General features: G+C 42.5%; 1 long non-coding RNA gene across 2 annotated transcripts in view; it reads left to right on the top strand.

Annotated features, from left to right (window-relative positions):
• Positions 1-1701: 1701 nt before the first annotated feature.
• LOC117363491 overlaps positions 1702-8811 on the top strand; it is a 59090-nt gene continuing 51980 nt past the window's right edge. For both annotated transcript variants that reach the window (XR_004540073.1, XR_004540074.1), the window contains exon 1: positions 1702-1925. This is a non-coding gene — a long non-coding RNA (uncharacterized LOC117363491). The remainder of the gene's footprint in view (positions 1926-8811) is intronic.

Here is an 8811-nt window from a genome sequence, read left to right as displayed (position 1 = left end):
TAAAATAAAATTGTAGTGCCCAGTATTCAACCACTGGATTTAAGCCCTGATATTGTAGTACGCAGCCCATACCTGCTAGTTGTATCCCTGAAATAGTGCATACACCAGTCTCTGACACTGAAAGCATTCCTGAGTTTAAACCTTTATTTAGACAACCTGAGGGTGTACCTGAAAAAGCCTCTAGGGTAGGGGTGCCCACACCTTTGGGGCTTGCGAGCTACTTTTAAAATGACCAAGTCAAAATGATCTACCAACAATAAAATTTAAAAACGCCACAAAGCACACTGTATGCAGAGAAAATATTAATTATCATTTATATTCCGGGGGGTTTTCAAAGAGGTCAAGGCAGATGACTATGCAATGTCACCTCAGTAACAACTATACAAAAATAGACAAATATTTCCCCCTCCCTTTGTACTAAACTGCGATAGCAGTTTTTAGCGTAGGGAGCTGTGCTGAATGCAGTGGCATACCAAGGGGGGGTGGAGAGGGGGTGGGGGGGGGGAGCTAGTTCATTTAGGGGAGCTAGTTCATTTATCTGCTTATCTAAGCCTTGCAGTTCTAACTGTTACATGTTCAGGAGGGCAGGGTACATCATGGCTCAAACTTTTATCTATTTAGCTTACAATGTGGTAAGGCAGGGACATACATTTCAGGCAGGTGATGTCAGCAGATTGTACACTGTTTCCAGCTATGTAGGCCAGAGCAGCATTTCAAAGAACAGTTAACCATTTCATGACCCTACAGTCCCAATCAAATACATATTGTTTTTGTAGGCATTCCCAGTGCTATTTGGAAATCCACCAGGATCTGTGCTGCACTAGAGTAAGATTGTGTTACCATGCAGCAAATCTGCTTTATTTCCCTTTATTCCCCTTTCATCTAATAATTCCCAATTTTGTGCTCCCCCACTTTTAATGGTGGACTAAGTTAAATATTTGTCGTAATTTGATTGCTTATCTTAACATTATTTACCTTTTATGACTGGTTAGAAAGATTCCTTCTATTTTGAGCATTTATTTTTGATTGTGGTGATTTTCTTTTTTTTTTGGGGGGGGGGGAAGACTTATAAACATAAAATAAAAATAACAGTGCAAGTTAAAAAAAAAAAAATCCACCTGAACCAATCTAGGTCTGCCATAAAACAATCAAAGTCCCCTATTACCATGTCTTAGAGACTTTCCTGAAAGATAAAAAGCTGGCAAACAAGAAATCTCTGGAACAAAATATTTTTGCCTTATTGTAGCCCTCATAAGTAACAACAAGCTTGCAACATACAAATGGTGGGCTGCAGTCAGAAAAAAATGTGAGGCATCCCTTAGGAAGAGTCCTGTCATACACAATTATCCATGTTGTCACAGGGTCGCCCCTGTTCCTAGTGAGGAAGCCTTGCAAGAGAAGGGAAATAGGGTTAAAACCCTTGCAAGTATTCCTAAACCAGCTAGGGAGATTCCCAAAGCAGTCCCTAGGAACATATAAGCCAAGCCTTCCAACACAGAAACCTCCTAAAGCCCTGCCTAAAGCGGGCAGATCTGGTTTAGCTTAAGCCAGGTATAAAGAAACAAAGGGAAAGACTACATTTCCCAGCAGGCCTAGAGCCAGAAGCAGGAAAGAGCAGGGCTGGAATACAAGCCACATCCAATCAATCCTAAATTGTTTTAGGCCAGGTGAGGAATTCTGTGAGAGCAGGCTACACCAATATACCTGCAGGAAGGATTAATCAGCTTCCTGCAGGGAGAGAAAAGGGAGTAACTTTCTCAAAGCAAGAGGGCCAGCTCCAGAAGCAGTGGGAGCACCAGCCTCAGTGTACACACCGGCTCCCAACCCAGCAAGCCAGAGCCAGTCAGCTGGTGGCAAGTTACAGGTTGCTAGCCCAAGGAATTAAGAAGTCACAGTCTACCTCCTGGCTACCAGACTAGGCAGAGGTGGGTGATACAGTAGTCACAGAGAGTAGTGAAACTGTGTTTGGGCAGGATATTAAATTAGCTGATGAAGACTTTGCACATGATATGGAGACAGAGGAAACAGAGCAGTCCATTATTGAAAGTATGGAAACAAGCTGATCTTTTCCTGTTATGGCAGCTGTGAGAAAATGTGGAATGTGTACTACCTTAAGACAAGGCTGGAAAGTTTTTGTGTTTGAAGAAAGCTTTACATTAAGAACCAGTTTGTTTTTTGTTTTTCTCTTTTGGAGACAGTAAGCTGGGAACTGACTATTGTTCGTGTTCTAAATGCTGCCAGGATACCAGGTGATATAAACCTGAAGGTGCCTATTGAAGGTTTTGTTTTGATTTTTTGTTCAATAAAGTATTCTTGAGAAATTGCACCTCTGACTCTGAACTGGTTGTTTTTCCTTTATTCCAATACCAAGCTACCATTAGAACCTTGTATAACCGCTTGGCTGAGGTTTATGTGCACTGGGTAAGGCCACTTGCTGAACCCAGCTTGGCCGCGCCCGGTCACAATGTGCAGTCCCAGCAGAGTAATTGGAAAAAAATGTTGCTGAGATTTGTGATGGGCATTCTAGTTATGTAGACTAGCTCAACTAAACTTTTCTCACTTTCGTAGTTATGGGGAAAAAAAGCTTAGTAAGTCAGGCCCTTAGAAGGGGGTTTTTCTTTGTACTTTAAATAATGAGTTGACAACTGTGACAATTGTCATGCTGTAACAATTGACACAATAAAAGTGAAGTGGACGGATGATGTGGGATGATCTAAGGAAGGATCCTTGAAAAAGCAAGATTGTGAAACATGTTGGGTCCAATCTTCCCAGATCATATGGCTATGCACACAAAAAGATATTTAAAAAGAAGACTTTCTTACTTAAATATTTAAGATGGATTAAAGAAAATTAAGACTGAAAGTAAACTTATAAGAGTTCTAATATTAAATAAAAGAAAATAGAATTTAGTACCTATTGTAGGTGGACCAGTGACGATATAACACGTTAAGCGTACTGCTATGAGAATATTGGAGCGGTGAGTGGTGTTGCTGAGGTACGGATGAATATAAAAAAAGATTATGAAGTATTCTGAAGATATTAGTGAGCAATTTTGATGCTTGGGAAATAATGGTGAGTGGATTTATTGTGAATGAACCCAAGTTAATTTAACAAGCAGTTGGACATCAAGTGAGGTAACTATATTTGGGTCACAAAATTAGCATGGCTTCTTGTAACTCTCCGGATGGGAGACAGGGCAATCTGACTCATCACTGGAATTTACTCTCCCTGCTTTCCTTGGGCTAGTGGTTCTTTCAAGGCATTTCATGCTAATCCAACATATTGTTAATTATAGCAATGAATCATTCTGAGAGCATCCTTTCCACTGTAATCTATCATATCTCAGTAAATGACTCCATTTCATTTTTATCTCCTCTGCATCATAAACTCAGAAATATTTACCAGATATCAAGGAAAAAGAAAAATGACTCCTTAATCATAGAGATGTGCTGTTTTCAATGCAACAAATGCATTTTATTGAAAGTATACTTCCCTGTCAGGTGTTCAGTGAGACCTCTGTGGGAAAGATACTTAGCCAGTCTGATCCATCCCAACTCACGATGCTCTAAAATCGCCGTTAAAATCTCTTGGGTTGCTGTAGTGGCAGTAAATTTAGCAATTTAAAAATGACAAGCAATGCCCAAAGAACCTCGCATGCAAATGAGGTTCACGGAAGTCTCATCTGATCAGTCACTGGAGATAGCGACTGACACATGCGCAGAATAGTCCTCAGAAAGAGACATAAATATGCGCATGCAGCAGGAAATGCTACATTGTAGGTATGCATGTATCAATCATAGGTGTGCTGATGGAGGGGAAGGGAAGGGAGTGGGCAGAGAACTACCATCACACTATGCAATTGGCAGCTTTCAATGAACGTGCATAAGATGTGCCTTTAATACACGGGCTCGAGATGCGGTTTTAACACTCACATGGTTTTTCAATTGCTATTTTGAGATTTATTATTATTATTTTTTTTTTTTACATTAGTAATACAATTTGTACCTGAAAAATATAGGATAAATTTTGATGGTGACATCTGCCAGGTTTTGGAATGTTGTTTTTTAAAAAAAATTTCCATGTTGTACAGTTGTCAGCCCCATCCCCAGACACATGCACCTGAGACGAGATTTTAGCAGCCGGCAATTTATTGGCGCTTCAGTTTGCGCATCACTAGGCAATGTCAGAGTATTGCTCGGCGTGCTTGTTTTAATATTAATGACCTTGTGCTACATTTGCAGAGTTGGAGGTTGCTACAAACCATGGAAAAGACCGCAGTGAGCCATTATGTGTATCGGTAGGTAAAATACTTCAACGCTAAAGGGTTAGAAATAGTTTGTCAGTCGCTAAATGCACAGTAGGTTTAGAACATCGGTCCCCAATGTTTTCAGGGAGCAGTAATGAGAGAGCTTATAAGTTACTTAATGCCTGTTTTAAGCTACTAATTTAAAGATGTGTGCTAAATCCAAATAAGGGGCTCTTTTAATAAGCTTACTATGTTCTAAAGGACACAATTTTGCCTGGCACATTAGATAAATAGATTTGGAAGATTTCTTTACACTATTCTCTTTTGTGTTCTAGAGTCTGATCGGTCGGGATACAGCATGAAAATGTGAAACGCTGGCCACCGTTGGTGTACCGATCAGCAGGATAAGTGGATTTCATTCCTCTATCTTTAATATTTACTGGCATTATACAGCACAGCATAAGACACGAACATAAATTGAAGGTTTTTTGCCAGTGAGGTTACCGCTCGACTGCCGTTTTGGTGAGGTGGGAGGGCCCGTTCTGAGGCTTTTTCCTTCATGTTGGAGTGATCTGGTCTATGCTGTGTCTGTTTGATTTATTCTATTGGACTTTACCACACTCGTTTTGAAAATGTTTATCATACTTTACCTAGGGTATGTGCCACCCGGGGCCCATCATTTTTTGACACCCCCCCCCATGTAACAAAATATTTTTTGAAATAATCATGAAAAATAAATGGTCATAATAGAAACAGGCACTGAAAATTTTCTTTTATTGAACCTCGTATATGTAACCATTAATCCAAACATAACAAATTATGTCTGAATTGTCATGACATCAGAAGTACATATGGAGTAGTTGCAGGTGATGCTTGGGACAATTCTGATTGTGTTAGTTCGGTTTTATGTGTTTTTTGAATAGAAGGGTTTTTATTTCTTTTTTGAAGGTTTTTTAGTTTGTGGTCGAGGTCAATAGGTTGTAGAGATGGGGGTCGAGTGTTAGGAGGTTGTCGAACAGTTTTTTTTTCTTTTGACGATTTTGGTTGGAGGGTGTGTGAATTGTACGTGAGTTCTCCTATGTCTGGTTGAAGTGGATTTATTTATTTAGCTGAAGAAATTAGTAACCCCCCCCCCCCATTCCACACACATTAATTCTCTTCCATTTTTGTTCCCATTCAAAAAAACACTGATAAGTTCCCAGAAAACAAATACATTAAAATAAGAAGTGAAAACAAAGGCCCCTACAGATGAGAACATAACATAAGAATAGCCTAACTGGGTCAGACCAATGTTCCATCATGCCCAGTAGCCCATTTGCATGGTAACCAATCCAGGTCACTAGTACCTGGTAAAACCCAAAGAGTAGCAACATTCCATGCCACCGATCCAGGGCAAGCAGACACTTCCCCCATGTCTTAATAACAGACTATGGACTTTTCCTCCAGGAATTTGTCCAAACCTTTCTTAATATCAGCAATGCTATCTGCTTTTACCATAATTTCTGGCCACTTCATTTTTAAGCTTAGATCTTTCCTTCCAAACAGAGACCTTGCTAGATGTCAAATACAGAAAGAACAAGGTAACTTCACAAGGACTTAGCTGTGCAGGAAATGTGAATCTCCTCATACACCCACCATATAGTGCAAAAATGTGCAAAGGTCTGGTTTTTTCTTTCGATCACTACATAGCCTAATGCCACACAAGCAGCGCTGTTACAAACATATTCTGAAGGTCAATGCTAAGGTTAACAAAGTTTCCTTCCTTGGACCACAAGGAGATATTGACAAACCACTGGAAGAGATCCCAAAACAACTACCCAGGCACAACACCCAAAGACCCACTCAGTGTGTGAACCAGTTGAGTGGAGTGGACTAACTGGGGGGTGGAAATGGGCCCGAAGTTTGCTCAGCAGAATTTCCCAAACTACCTCTTTCTCTCAACACATTGACCCGCTGCTGCCGCCACCACCACCACCATTAGGAACACCTCACCGGGTAGGCCAGCAATGCTTATAAACTTTATAAAACACATTATTATATTTTCTTATAAAGCACATATTTTAACTGAACTCTCTGACATTCTCAGCCTTGCCATTCACAAAAATAGGAGGAAGAAAAGTTCCCGTTTCCTGCTGTCTCATGTCCCCGGCCTATACAATATTTTTCTTCTGCAGATCCTTCAAAAGTCTGACCAAATCCTCGTTTCACTTGCATTATAAAGTACTGAGGATGCCATCTCTCTCCAATCTCAGGTCCTAAAGTCTAAGACAGTAGCGCAAACTAGTGCTGCCCGATTCAAGAAAAAAAATTTTTCGATTCGATTCAGCCTATTGAATTGGTTTTTCGATTCAACTTTCCTGCCCAATTGGGTGTTTGGTTTTTGTTTTTTGTTTTTTCAAACATCCTGGTGGGTTTATTTTATAGCTTTTTCACCCCCCTTTGGCTTCTCCTAACCACACTGGCGCTGTGGTGTAAATAAAATAAAGAAACAAAAAGGACTTTTCCTCTCTGTTAAATCCTAGCTCACGTTTGCGGTCTAATACCAGCTCTGGCAGGATACACATTTCAAATCTGACATATTGTAATCGCAAAACAGAAAATAAAATTAGTTTTTCTACCTTTTGTTGTCTGGTTATTTTTCAAATCTTGTTGGTCCAAGGCTCTGGTTGTCTTCTGATAACTTGCTTGCCAGGGTCTCCTTCTTCTTTCTTTCTACATGCTAACCATCCATCTGCCATCTCTGTCCTCCTCGTTTCCCTTCCCTCCCCAGAAGGTCTGGTATCTATCCTTTTTTCGTCTCCCTCCACAGATCCATCTTTTCTTAACTACCCTTTCATCTAGCATCTCTCCCTCCTTCCCCACCACCCCAAGGTCCCACCACTCCAGGGTCCACCATCTCTCCCTTTCTTTTCCCAACTACACTCCTACCAAGTATCTCTATCCCCCCCTCCACACCATCCCTTGTGTCCAACTTCTCTCCCTTTCTGTTCCTTCCCTCTCTAAAAACCATGGTCCATCATCTCTCCCTCTTCTCTATTTTCAGACCCATTATTTCTTCCCACCCAAAGTCCGGCATATGCGCGTCTCTTTGAACCCCCCCATTCCCTCTGTGTATTTCTACAACAGGACCTCCCCCTCCCTGAAGGCGTGTCCCCCTTAAAGGTCTGTATCCCACCCCTGAAGGCCTGCACTCCCCCCCCGAAGGCCTGCACCCCCCTTGAAGGCCTGTCCCCTCCCCTTGAAGGCCTGTCTGCCTGATCCCCTTGAAGGCCTATCTCCCCCCTTGAAGGCCTGTACCCCCAAAGGCCTGTCCCCCCCTTGAAGGCCTGCCTGTCCCCCCCCCTTGAAGGCCTGTCCCTCTCTTGAAAGCCTGCCTGCCTGTCCCCCCTTTGAAGGCCTGCCTGCCTGTCTCCCCTTTGAAGGCCTGCCTGCCTGTCACCCCCCTCCCCCTTGAAGGCCTGCCTGCCTGCCCGCCCCACCCTGAAGGACCGCTCGCCCCCCTGGCCTCCCTGCACCACCTATGAAGCAGCCCGCAGCGGGATCGCAATGTCAGCGATCCCTGAGCTGCTTCGGCGCTGCTTCCTGTGCCACGGTCCCGCCCCTCCTCTGACATCAGAGGAGGGGCGGGACCGCGGCACAGGAAGCAGCGCCGAAGCAGCTCAGGGATTGCTGGCATCGCGATCCCTCTGCGGGCTGCTTCATAGGTGGTGCAGGGAGGCCAGGGGGGCGAGCAGTCCTTCAGGGGTGGGGAGGACTGAACAGCAAGGCACCCTGGACGGACCGCCCCCCCCTCACTACGCTACTGATCCTATTGAAAATACTCTTCCACAGTTTTAGCTAAGGGTGCTAAAAAATGTTTTCCTAAAACATATGTAAGTATCAGCCCATTGGGCACACCATATGGCAGCTGAAATCTCCTAGATAGCTTGACCCTGCATGCAATAGTAAAAGTGTCATCTCTTAGATATGTGACAAACAACTTGTAGACGGTACCATTGACACCAAAATCTATCATACGCAACAACAGAAAGGTACAGTCTATTAGGTCAAATTCAAAAAAATAGAGCAAAGCAATACTTCAGTAAGTTCAAAGACTGTCCATACATTTCACATGAAACATTCTACTTGGAATCAATCATCATGCCTCTCAGGTAGCAACCAACTTTAGAAAACTCTCTCTCTAACCATGAAGATGACAAATGTAACAAAATGTCATTGTGGGGGCTCCTACTTACACAAAGGTCCATGCCCCGCCAGAAGCAACATTTATCACAAGTGTGGGGGAAAAAACACTATGCCAAAGTCTGCAGAGCTACCAATGACAACAGCAAGCAATTAATTTACAGTATGATGAAGAGAATATTGATCCGTCTCAGATTTATGTCTCCACTAATGACAGCTCTTATAGCTCCCAGCCAAGCAACTATATTTAGTGTAAATCTCACATATTCAAATGTGAAGGCATAACTTCAAACTGTTCAGAACACAGCCCTTAGACTAATTTACTCACTCGGAAAATTTGACCACATCACCAATGCCTACCTAGACTCACACTGGCTACCGAT

This window comes from Geotrypetes seraphini, chromosome 7, assembly GCF_902459505.1.
Source record: "Geotrypetes seraphini chromosome 7, aGeoSer1.1, whole genome shotgun sequence".
In the NCBI taxonomy this organism is placed as follows: Eukaryota; Metazoa; Chordata; class Amphibia; order Gymnophiona; family Dermophiidae; genus Geotrypetes; species Geotrypetes seraphini.
The sequence above is the reverse complement of the archived record's forward strand: the minus strand, read 5'-3'. Positions and strand labels throughout refer to the sequence as shown.